Raw genomic sequence first — 13,260 nt, 5'->3', positions numbered from 1 at the left:
TAGCCAGTCGAAATGTCAATCTCAAGTTTTGAGGTGCAAGCATTCAAGGTAGCTGCTGTTGAAACCTAAACAAGGCAAGTGTATTTTTCTATTTTCATGGGATGTGGATGTTGCATTTGTTACTTATCCCCAAGTTCCTTTGCGAAGATAGATGGTACTCTACCTTCTTGAACCACAGCTGTGTATGCGGCATAAGTATATCCAGGAAGGGAGATCCAGGATTTTGATGCAGCAGTAATGAAACAGCCATGATGTAATTTCAAATCCAAATTTCAAAGCAAGTAACACATGAAAATATGTGACATTCTTCCTCTTTTGTTTCTCATTATTTCCACATTACGAGCAGATAGAGATTTTGCTGGTTAATATGTCAATAATACTACAAAGCACTATTAGATTTGAAATACTTAATGTTTGCTCTTTAAAACACCAAAGAGCAAGTGAAAATAGACATTCTAAATATTGAGAGGATTGGGGTGAAGGCTATCCACCTTGGGTCGAGCTAGTAAAGGTTAGAGTTGTCTGTATATTAACCGAAACTCATGTATTGAATGTTTATAACCTATGTGCACATCAGTCTGATTCCATTCAAATTTATTCAAGGTCCATGTAACACACTTTCTGATATTAACTCTTTCAGGTCCTTATACTGCATAAATTCTTTTAATTCTAGCATATTGAATTGAATCTTTTAGCACTTTGAACTTAAAATTGGGCCTTAGTAGTTTCCCAAAGAATGGGCGGATTACTAGCTGTACCCGTTTGGTGCCCAAAGATGCTTCAAATTACCCATAGCTAACATTCCACTCCACCCACCCCCCACTCTTAGTGTTAAAGGACGAGAAAAACACCCAACCAAACCTGCCGTGCTGTAACTTCAAGTGCTCATTATCATTAAAGTGAGTCTCCTGCAGCAGGACAACATCCACCTGTTGCAGTGAAATTGGGGCCCTATCATCAATTCAAATATTACAGAGACCTTGGTGACCATATCCATAAACTGTTTTCCTCAGTTGCCAGAAAATTATTGTGAGCTACAAGGCTAATTGTTTAAAAAGATAATCAAATAGCTTGTCCTGCCATCCAAGTCTCCTCTGGCTGTGCTCCTTCCCAACATTGCCATATGTTCCTGCTCTTGTATAGGTATCATAGCTGCAAGTCTAGTTGGGATTGGTGTTTGTGACAAAATGGTGGACCCATGTGTTTGAAAACATTGATGCTCAGCCACTTTCAACAGCAGAGTTCATTTATTTTTGATCAGCGGGCAGGTTAGCTATTTGTGCTCACTGTGGGCTACTATAAAATCCATTGAGGGAGATCCAAGATGGCGGCAATCTGAGCAGACATGCCTTGCTGAGTTCTGCACCCCAGCCCAGCAGTAGTGATATTTTTACCTCACCCTTTTTTCCACCCCCCCCCCCCCCACAGTGGGGTGGATGCAGACCCTTGAAAAACAGGACCGGGCCTTGACTGAACAAGTCGCTGATCTGGAAAATCAAGGTAGGAGGAAAAATATCTGGATCATTGGTCTGCCGGAGGGAGTGGAAGGTGGACAGCTAGCAAGCTTTTTTGAGGACCGGCTGCCACAGTTTCTTGGCTGGGATGCCAAGGCAGACCGGGTGAAGGTTGACAGCTAACCAGTTTGCGGTGCACAGATCCGGTCTGGATCAGCACCCCCACCCGGTGTTGGTATGATTTCAAAGCTACAGGCATAGGCAGAGAGTCCTGGAATCTTCTAGAGGGATGGGGAAAGATCCACAGGCCCTGACTTATCGGGGAACTAAGATAATGTTTTCTCAGGACTTTTCTGCGGTTGTGATCCATAAAAGGAAATCGTTTGATAAGGTCAAGAGAAAATTAAGGGACTTTGGTATTCAATATTCTATTAGATACTCAGTGATGCTTCATATTACTCACGAGGAAACGGTGCGGTCATTTGACTACTCTGAACAAGTGAATTGCATGGATTGATAGACATGGACAAGAATGTTTTTTTTCTCTTGCTATGTTTTTTGTAATGTTACCCTCTTCCTAAGCTGTTGTTGGTGTGTTCTTTTTTCTCAGATTTAGGATTGGGGTTAGGCGGAATGCTCACTTCTTTCTCTACTGCTTGGGTCTGGGGTGCGGCTGGAACTGGAAGGGGGAGTGGAGATGTGTGAGGGAGGTGTAAGTGCCCTTTATGGGCAGGGGTTAGAGTCCCTCATTAAGTGCCTTTTGTGTTTTGTAGTTAGTTTAGCTTTTTTGGTTTTTCGTAAATAGACTCCATGAGTCGTCTTTTGTATATGCTCAGTGTATTGTCAGTGGAATTCTTCCTCTTGGCAGGTCAAAGGTGGTCATAAAGGATCATGGCTAGCAGTGTTCTTAAATGGTGCACCTGGAATATTAGAGGGATCCATTCACTAGTTAAAAGGAAAAAGGTACGGTTGTGCCTCAAAAAGGAGGGGGTGGATGGTGTCCTGTTGCAAGAGACTCACTTTAAAGTAACACTTGAAGTTACAGCACGGCAGGTTTGGTTGGGTGTTTTTCTCGTCCTGTAACACTAAGAGTGGGGGGTGGGCAGGGTGGGATGGTAGCTATGGGGAATTTGAAGCATTTTTGGGCACCAAACGGGTATAAGCTAGAAATCCGTTCATTCTTTGGAAGACTACAAAGGCCTATCCAAGAGGGATAATTATCCTATACTCTGCCAGTCAGAAGTGATGGAACGGAGAGCAGCAACATCTGCTCAAGGCATGATTGAAGGCAGCTGAGACGGCATATTATGTAGACTGTTAGTGACTAAGCTGCAACAGATCACAGCCTTTTGATCCGCCTTAAACTTCATGCTTACGCATGCAGCCAGGAAAGAACTTTATGAAGTAGAGGTTGTTTGAGAATGGTGATAGGCCAGGTAAATATTTGGCATATCTGGTTTGGAAGAAGAATGCCTACCAATCTTTTGCTTCAATTAGGGAAGGGAAAGGGACTCTTACTTGTAATGTTAAAAAGATCAATGCAGTGTTTCAGAGGTTCTATTTTGAACTGTATCAGTCTGAATGTTGTGAGGATAGACAGGATAAAATGGAGTCTTTTTTTTAGGATCCTGGATCTTCCTGGGGTGTCTGCCGAGCAGATGTCTCTCCTTTAATGCTCCATTAACAGCATAAGAGATAGGGGGCGCGGTGAGGCAACTTCAGAGCGAAAAGGCACCCGACCATGACGTCTTCCCGGTGAGTTTTATAAATAATTTGTAAACATATTGTCAGGGCTCATGCTAGACATGTATGACTATTCATGTGATTGCCTCCTGCTATCATTGAGAGAGGCTAAGATCTCTTATCCTCAAGAAAGGGAAGGCACTGGTGGACTGTGCTTCTTATAGACCTATCTCGCTCTTAAATTCTGATTGTAAAATTTTGTCTAAGACTTTGTCATTGAGGTTGGGAAGGATGTTGCCCTCTTGTTAAAGAAGATCAGATGGGCTTTATAAAGGGTCACAGATCCTCTAATAATGTTAGGAAGTTGCTTAACATGATTCAAGTGTGCCAACAGCGATGGGTTCAAGGGTTGGTGGTCTCTTTGGACATAGAAGGCATTTGATGGGTGGAATGGCTGTATCTTTTTTATACTCTGGAGCAGTTTGGCCTGAAGTGTTTACTAGATGGGTAAGGGTCCTTTACAGTGATCCTCTGGCAGTGATTTGATAATTTTAACATTTGTTCGGGGCAGTCGACACTTTTGCTTTTCACATTCGTGATTGAGCCGTTGGCAGAAGCCATTAGTTAGGACCCTAATATAGCTTCCCCAAAGGTGGATAAGATTATACTATATGCAGGTGATGTTCTTATTTTTCTCTCGAGTCCGGCAGTCTCGGTGCCCCGTTTGATACAGTGTATTAATTCATTTGGTTATTTCTCAGGCTATAAGGTCAATTTTTCAAAGTCGGAGGCTATGCCTTTTGAGGGGGGAGGGGGGTGTATTAGTGGAATACCAGGCGTGAAGGTAGGTTCCCCTTTAAGTGCACAGGGGAGGTTTTCTTTACATGGGCCTCTCTGTTATCCCTAGCTTTGATCAGTTATTCAAGGCTAATTTTGTTCATTTGTTTGACAAGATTGAGCAAGACCTTCAACGATGGGGTGCCCTTCCAATATCATGGTTGAGTCGAGTCACTCTTATCAAAATGAATGTTCTTCCTCGCTTATTTTACCCTTTGCGGATGCTTCCATTGTTCTTTCCTAGGCAAACATTTTGGAAATTGAATGACTGGTTTAGTTTTTTTTAGATTAGATTAGATTACAGTGAGGAAACAGGCCCTTTGGCCCAACAAGTCCACACCGACCCGCCGAAGCGCAACCCACCCATACCCCTTACCTAACACTATGGGCAATTTAGTATGGCCAATTCACCTGACCTGCACATCTTTGGACTGTGGGAGGAATCCAGAGCACCCGGAGGAAACCCACGCAGACACGGGGAAAACGTGCAAACTTCACACAGTCAGTCGCCTGAGGCGGGAATTGAACCCAGGTCTCTGGTGCTATGAGGCAGCAGTGCTAACCACTGGGCCACCGTGCCGCCCACTAGTTCTTTTATTTGGCGTAATAAGCGGCCAATTATTAAAGTTGCGAAACTGCAATTGCCCCAGATATTGGGGGGGAGTGGACTTCCCGGACATTAGACGATATCAGCTGAGCTCCCTCCTATCTTTTATAAGTGACTGGGCTTATGGGGACTCGGCGTTGACATAGTTGGACATTGAGGCCTCCCAGATGAAGTGTCTTCTTATCAACCTGTTTTTAGACAAAATGAGGACAGTTGCGGAACATTGACGTAATCCAATAGTTATGAACACGGTCAAAACATGGTGGGCAATGAGGCAGATAGATGGTAATTTGTCTAAAACATCTTTTCTTATTCCCATTGTTGGCATGCCGGGTTTCCGACCAGGGTCAATGGATCCTAGGTTTAAACTTTGGGCGGATAGGGGAGTCTCTTGTTTGGGTGATCTGTTTGAGGGTGAAATGTTGATGTTGTTTGATCAAATAACTCAGAAATATGGATTGTCAAGTAGGGACCTCTTCCATTTCTTTCAGATTAGTGGTTTCATTGAATGGAGACCACACTCTTGACTGAGTGTTCAAGATCGGATATGGAAAAGAGGGTGCTTCAGGCTAGGAGCACACTTTCAGTGAGTATTCTCTATCATTTGTTGGGAGGGGAGATTCCTCAGGTGACATCGAGCATCTACGTGAGGTCTCAGAGAGAGAGTCAGGAGTTGAGATCACTTTGGAAACAAGGGAGGACATTCGTGAGAATGTGAAGAGGATTTCTATATGTAACAGGACCCATGCTATGCAGTTAAAGATTCTTCATCGGGCTCATCTGGCCTCAGATCGACTTGCGAAATTTAAGCAGGGAGCATCTTCAATGTGCCCCAAATGTAAAATAAATACGGGTACCTTCACTCATTGTTTGTGGCCCTGCCACAGCCTCCGTGCATATTGGAGCACTGTGACAGGAGTAATAAAGAAGGTCTTGTGGACTGCAGCCAAGGTGGACCCGGTCTCTTTGCTCCTGGGTTTGCCTAATTTACCTCCCTTAGATGTACGTGTGGAAAAAGCTTTTTAACGCTCTCACTTTTTGTGTGAGTAAGAATATTCTGATGTGCTGGGTATCAGAGAACCCCCTGGGTTTGTCAAGGTGGCGTAAGTAAATTATGGAACACGTTCCTTTAGACTTTCTTAAAAATATGGTGCACCAGAAAACAGACCACTTTTACAAGGTGTGGCAACCCTTTTTGAATTACTTGGAAGCAAATCTGTCCACCATTTTGATTATGGTTTTTGACTAGCCATGATGGTTGGTCTGATAAACCTGGGGCCATGAGAGGAGGAATTTTGAACAAATGTGGGTTCAACAATTGATGCTCTCAAAGGTTGAGAGCTATGATCTTATTACACTGAGTGGCATTATTTATTTATTTATTGATTGATTTGTAGTAAGTGTAGTTTTGATTTCTTTTGTAGAGTAGTATAGTATTTTGTTTATTGTTTGTTGTTCTTGATGTTATGATGCTATATTTTCATGTTTCTGTAACTTTTTAATTTTGTAAAGAATTTTTCAATAAATGTTTTTATAAAATCCATTGGACGTTGCAGGCTACTGTTCAAAAGCACTTTTTAAACTTCTGTTTCACATTCACTGAAGGTGAAGGTTGCGTTTGATTTGATCAGTTTATTTTCTCCACAAAGAGGTTCCAAATAGAAGCATGGCTGATCCCAGATTTTCTGCAAGTGATGTTCCTGCATTTGGTAGTGAGATGTGGGAGTGACCAGCAAAGTGATCACCTTTGGGAAGGGGTGTTGAGCTGTTATCTAGGACAACTAGAGTACATGTTCAGGTACTCTCTCAATGCCTGTGGGATTGAGTACTAACTGGGAACTGTTCCGCAAACCAGTGAGAGAAAGTCAAACATTGCCAACCAGGAATGCCTGGCTGTATGTGGCAGGAGTAACATCACCCTGATGACCTGGATACTATAGGGCATAGGTTTCATTATGACATTTTATGGCTTCTCACAATCTGTTTCCTCTCATCAATTATTCAGATCAATTCCTGTAGCTCTGCCACCCTACATCACTTCTCTCGCTACTACACACAAGATTTCATAATACCTCATAGTGCTTCGAACATCAGTTTTGTTTGAAATCCAGCGGTCTAAGTTTTCTATTCAGAAGAGTTTGGAGTTGTCTCAGCTATTCTATCACTCAATGCATAATCCAGGATCTTTGAATATACCAATTTTGCAACATTTAGACAACTCTTTGTGATGGAAGATTAATGTGTTTCTGTTGGCTCAGTCGTTAGCACTGCTACCTCACAGCATGAGGGACCTGGATTCAATTCTAGCCTTTGGTGCTTGTGCAAACTGCACAGAGCCATTCTTCATGTGTCTGCGTTAGTTTCCTCTGGCTGGTCCAGTTTTCTCCCACTGTCCAAAGATGTACAGGTTGGGTGGATTCGCCATGGGGAAATGCAGGGTTTATAGGGATAGAACAGGGGCGTGGGTGTGGAGGGATGCTTTTCGGAGGGGCAGTGTGGGGTTGATGAGCCAAATGTCCTGCTTCCACCCTGCAGAGAGTCTGAGATTCAGACCAAAGACTGTTGAAGGTCTTTCAGTTGCAGTTAATGTTTATCTCTGGGTATACTCCATAGAAAAGAGTCTTACATCACAAAGTTGTCTGGGCTGAATCTCAACAAAATCCACTGGATATCTTTACAGACCCACATATGGAAGGCACCTGGCACGAGAAGGTGGCCAATGGACTTTTCCCATCACAGCTAGCTTAAGAGAACTTGCAAAGGTGTTGAGAACTCTGGGCATGCAGGATGGACCTGATGTAGAGGACCCTTGTCATGATCAAACTTTGCCTCATCACCAGAGCTTGCAATCAAGAACATTCTGTCAAATGGCTTTGATAGTGTGTTGAAGGAACCTTCTGACAGAATTCACCACCCCTCTATTCAGCAGGGCCTAATGGTTGTAATGAATGCACCTCTGCTAGGTGGACTTGTGGTCCAAGGATTTCTCTGTAGAAGATTCTGCATGAGGGATTGGTGTTACAACACAGTCTAAATGAACCACGTAATCTGTAGCTTGTAGCCAGATCTATCCTTCGCAACAGGGGGACAGATAAAACTTTTAAAAGTTTTAAAAATCTCGTAGTGCCATACATAGCCGTATATGGAAGTGACATGAACAATGTTTGGCACATCTTTTCTCTTTGTCTTCAAATTTGTATATAATATCCCCATGGACCTGGTTCATTTCCTGACAGAGCAGAAAATGCAGTAAGAGGTATGGGCCGCACTTGAGTCATGTATGAGCCATCGAGATGTACAGCACGGAAACAGACACTTCAGTCCAACTCATCCATGTTGACAAGATATCCTAACCTAATCTAGTCCAATCTACCAGCACTTGTTCTAAACCCTTCTTATTCATATACCCATCCAGATGCCTTTTAAATGCTGTAATTGTACCAGCCTCTGGCAGCTCATTCCATACACTCGCCACTCTCTGCGTGAAAAAGTTGCCCCTTAGGTCCCTTTTATATCTTTCTCCTTTCACCCTAAATCTATGCCTTCTAGTTCTGGACACCCACCCCAAGGAAAATACCTTGTCTATTTATCCTATCCATACCCGTCATGATCTTATAAACCTTAATAAGGTCACCCCTCAACCTCCAACGCTCCAGGGAAAATAGCCCCAGCCTATTCAGCCTCTCCCTATAGCTCAAATCCTCCAACCCTGGCAACATCTTTTCTGAACCCTTTCAAGTTTCACAACATCTTTCCGATAGGAAGGAGACCAGAATTGCACGCAATATTCCAAAACTGGCTTAACCAATGTCCTGTACAGCTGCAACATGACCTCCCAACTCCTGCACTCAATTCTCTGACCAATAAAGGAAAGCATGCCAAATGCCTTCTTCACTATCCTATCTACCTGTGACTCTACTTTCAAGAAACTATGAACTTGCACTCCAAGGTTGTTTTGTTCAGCAACACTCCCTAGGACCTCGCCATTAAGTGTATAAATCCTGCTATGATTTGCTTTTCCAAAATGCATCATTTCACATTTATCTAAATTAAACTCCATCTGCCACCCCTCAGTTCATTGGCCCATCTTATCGATCCCATTGTAATCAGAGGTAACCTTCTTCGCTGTCACTACACCCCCAATTTTGGTGTCATCTGCAAACTTACTAACTATACCTCCTATGTTCACATCCAAATCATTTATATAAATAATGAAAAATAGTGGACCTATCCATGTTGACAAGATATCCTAACCTAACCTAACCACACCACTGGTCCCAGGCCTCTAGTCTGAAAAGCAACCCTCCACCACCACCCTCTGTCTTCTATCTTCAAGCTAGTTCTCTATCCAACTGGCTAGTTCTCCCTGTAGTCCATGAGATCTAACCTTGCTAACCAGTCTCCATGAGGAACCTTCTCGAATGCCTTTTTGAAGTCCATCTCGATCACATCTACCCCCTGCCCTCATCAATCCTCCATTTTATTTCTTCAAAACTCAATCAAGTTTGTGAGACATGATTTCCTTTGCATAAAGCCATGCTGACTATCCCTAATCAGTCCTTGCCTTTCCAAATACATGTAAATCCTGTCCCTCAGGATTCCCTCCAACAACTTGCCCATCACCTATGTCAGGCTCACTGGTCTTCCTACAGAGCTCTAGGGTACACCTGATCAGGTCCTGAGGATGTATCCACTTTTAAGCATTTGTAATACTAAGAGTGCCTAGCACCTCTTAAATGGGGTTCTTATCTCCAAAAGGGGAGGCAGTGTTATCCTCACACACCCAACTGCACTTTATGATAGTTGCACACTATTTACTGAAAATAAACATTTTGCTTTCACCAACTCTACTGATGCAACAAATTTATCCTTACTATAAAAGCAAGGAATTGACTCGAACAAAAATATTATGGATGCTGGAGCAAATCAGCAGGGTGGCTACTATCTGTGGAGAGAGAGAAAAACAGAGTTAAAACTCCAAGTGTAATATGACTTCAGCATATATGCCAGACCTGTTGAGTTTCCTCAGCATTTTCTGTTTCTGCAGCAAAGCATTGATCATTGATTTATTTTCTACTTTTTATCACTAAGCCCTTCAGATTGATTGCAATTATCCAGTTGTTACTATGGACCAGACCTTTTGATCCAGTCACCAGTTCTATTTGAGTGGACTATATTACAAATGAAATTTGTATGATTGTCATGAGTTGAAAATGTTTCGTTTATTTAAGATAAAATGGAGAAATGAAGAATATCACGTGAGAACAACCTTTAGATGGTCCAGATTCATTACTGGGAGTAAGGTGCAAGACATTACACCTAAAACAATGACCACAGCAGTGATGCTGATGGTGGATAGATCATTTGCATCTCACAGGGAGGTATTAGGAATGTCACGTTTTATAAATAGACATAAATTAAACAGTCTTTAATTTCCATATAGAATGGTGTTAGAATCCAAATTGCTATTGGTATTTCTACCTGAACACAAGACTCATGTGATTCATTTCATCATACAAAGCTAAAATACATGGAAACTCAAACAGGTCAGTCGACAACAATCTGAGTGACAAAGTGTCGAGGGAGAGAGGCAGCCAATCTTTCTCAGAATCCTCTGAGCTAGAAAATTCCAAATATTCAAAACCATTTGTATGAAGACATTTCTCCTCTTCCCTGTCTCCTTTATCCTGTGCCTCCCTTGATCTAAGTGGCCCAACCAGGGGATACAATGCCTCAATATCTATCCAGTCAAGTCCTTTCTTAATTTTGCATGTTTCATTGAGATCAGCTGTCATTTTCCTAAACACTAGAGAACATAGCATAATTTATACAGCCTTTCATTATAGAGTAATCTTCTCGTTCCAGCAACCAATCTTGTGAATCTTCACTCTAATGCCTCCAATGCAAATATAATATATCTTTCCTTTGGTAACCAAAATCTCATACAGTATTCTAGAAGTGGCCTCATGAAACCTGAACAATTGTAGCAAATAAAACAATGCATTTTTTAAAAGAAAAATCAAATCTATAGCAATGTTTTAAGATATATTTTAGTCAATATGGCATGTTCTAAGTAAAAGCATGCCCTGATAAAATAACCAGAAGTGAGATTCAATCCCAAGATATGGGTACCCTGTTAAACTATAATTCAGTACCATGTATTTCCCATGCCATTGTTGCTGGTGAATTAGCCTGGTAATAATGTTGGAATAAGACATCAAGAACTTCAAAGTGGCGGACACCCTGTTAACTACCGTGGAAGTGGACCACATGGCAATGAAGGCCACTGGCTAAACTTATGGTGAAAATGGGAACCCCGATGCTCGAGAGAGCAGCCACTGCAAGCAATATCTGGAAAGTGGTCCAGCGAGAATCTAGTTTCTGCACTGGGTAATGACCTCTGAATCCTGCATCAATCTAGTGGGGCACTTAAATGTCTTTGAGGGTCCATAATCTTAGTTTCTGTAAGCATGCATCTAACCTCTCTGCAGTCAGGTAAGTAAAGTTCTGACAGGGATAGAATCTGAACTTTTATTTGTTTTTATTTAATCAGCTTCCTTGTGTTTACTAGGCCCAAACGTATAGGAGGTATACTATAAGGGGAACAGTGTATAAGGTATAGTGCATTGAGCAGTACTCTGCACTCGGGTGGTTCAAAATGAGGAACATAAAGGGATTCTTTTAAAGCTGATAAACCAGAGACTGAAACTATAATCAATATGAGATCTTTTTGGGTGGCACGGTGGCTCAGTGGTTAGCACTGCTGCCTCACAGCACCAGGAACTCGGGTTCAATTCCTGCCTCGGGCAACTGTCTGTGTGGAGTTTGCACATTCTCCCCGTGTCTGCGTGGGTTTCCTCCGGGTGCTCCTGTTTCCTCCTGCAGTCCAAAGACGTGCAGGTCAGGTGAATTGGCCATGTTAAATTCCCCAGTGTTAGGTGCATTAGTCAGGGGTAAATGTAGCGGAATGGGTCTGGGTGGATTTGTTGGGCCAAAGGGCCTGTTTCCACACTGTCGGGAATCTAATCTAATTTATCATTGCAGTTTCTGATAGAGCCACTGGATTGCAGGACCAATCTGGGTCTGATCACTGATATGAAGCACTCACTTAATTTTTGTAAATATATTCAAGACTTCTTGAAACATTCTTGCCAACACAGAGTTGGAGATTTCAGTTCTTGCATGCAGTTGCACTCAGAATTACCTTGAAGTATCTGGATTTTACAGTGGAAACAACATCAAGGCTGTAAGTGCTTGCAATAGTGAACTAAAAAGGGCAATACTTGGGTGCTCACAGATGCTCAGTTTTTAAAAAAAAATCATGCCTTTAGTAAAGCCTTTGACAAGGTTTCGCTTGATAGACTAATTAGTAAAGTTAGATCACATGAGATCAAGGTGAGCTTGTCAATTGGATATATAATTGGCTTAATGGCAGAAGACAGAGAGTAATGGTGGAGGGTGTTTCATTTAGGGATGTGAAAAGGAGGGCCCTATATAGACTGCTGCTGCACACCGTCCACCTCTTCTCCCTCGTCCACCGTCCGGACACGCCTTGGCGTGCCCATTTGCCACCGGGCGGTGGGGATCCCCAGTGGAGGGCTCTCTACGCAGGAGTCCTCCCCCTTTCTCTCGGGGATCTGGGGTGGAGGGTGCTGCACGCAGCAGTCCCCTGCAACCGCAGATTGCGGTGGTTCACGGACTCCCAGCCCAACTGCTTGTTCTGTGGCGCTGTGGAGTCCGTGGACCACGTATATATTGGGTGTGGGCGTTTGCACTCCCTTTTTGATTTTCTGAAAAACCTTCTCCTCTGTTTTTGGCTGCACTTCAGTCCCACGCTCCTGATCTTTGGGCACCCGGTACGGAGGAGGGAGGGCAGGTCTGAAGACCTCCTCGTGGGTCTGCTCCTGGGCCTGGCCAAACTGGCCATTAACAGGTCCAGGCAGCAGGCCGTGGAGGGGGTCGTTAGGGCCGACTGCCTGCCCCTCTTCCACGGTTACGTTAGAGCCCGGGTGTCCTTGGAGAAGGAGCACGCGGTGTCCACCAACACCCTGGAGTTGTTCAGGGAGAGGTGGGCGCCGCAGGGAGTGGAGTGCATCATTTCTCCCTCCAATTCTATTTTGATTTAGTCCCTACCCTCCCCTTCACTGTTTTGATCACACAGCACTGTCCCTTGATGTGAAGGGCAGTGTTTGTCACTGGCCACCCGGGTGTTTTCCTATCTTCCTGGTGGTGGAAATTGAATAAAGATTCACGCACTTTGTGTCTTTCACTGTGTCTCACACCTGCACACACACACACACACACCATGGGTGCTGGGGATAAAATAAGCGCTACCGCACTTAGGTGGTAGTGTGGGGGTTAAATTAAAAAAAAAGAAAAAAAAAAGTAATGGTGGAGGGTTGCTTTTGGGACTGGAGGCCTGTCACCAGTGATATTCCACAGGGATTGGTTCTGGGTCCTGTTTTGTTTGTCATTTATGTAAATGATTTTAATAAGAATGCAGAAGTTTGGGGACGACACCAAAATTAATGACATTGTAGAAGAAGATTTTCTAAGATTACAAAGGAATTTTGATCAAATGGGTCAATGGGTTGAAAAATGGCAGATGTGAAATATTGCACTTTGGTACAACAAACAAGGGTAGGGCTTATACAATTAATGAGGAGAAAGTGAGGTCTG

At 43.1% G+C, this 13,260-nt stretch overlaps 1 long non-coding RNA gene across 1 annotated transcript; it reads left to right on the top strand.

Moving 5' to 3' along the window:
• The first annotated feature begins 2,602 nt into the window (after positions 1–2,602).
• Positions 2,603–6,124, top strand: LOC148147974 (uncharacterized). Its single transcript, XR_015759425.1, has 2 exons — positions 2,603–3,209; positions 5,073–6,124. It is a non-coding gene; the product is annotated as an uncharacterized LOC148147974 (long non-coding RNA).
• Positions 6,125–13,260: the final 7,136 nt, after the last annotated feature.

The sequence above is a fragment of the Chiloscyllium plagiosum genome, unplaced genomic scaffold (assembly GCF_037043375.1).
Source record: "Chiloscyllium plagiosum isolate Xiang-an unplaced genomic scaffold, Cpla_swu_hap1 HiC_scaffold_14, whole genome shotgun sequence".
Classification (NCBI taxonomy): domain Eukaryota; kingdom Metazoa; phylum Chordata; class Chondrichthyes; order Orectolobiformes; family Hemiscylliidae; genus Chiloscyllium; species Chiloscyllium plagiosum.
This window is presented reverse-complemented; position numbering and strand designations above follow the sequence as displayed.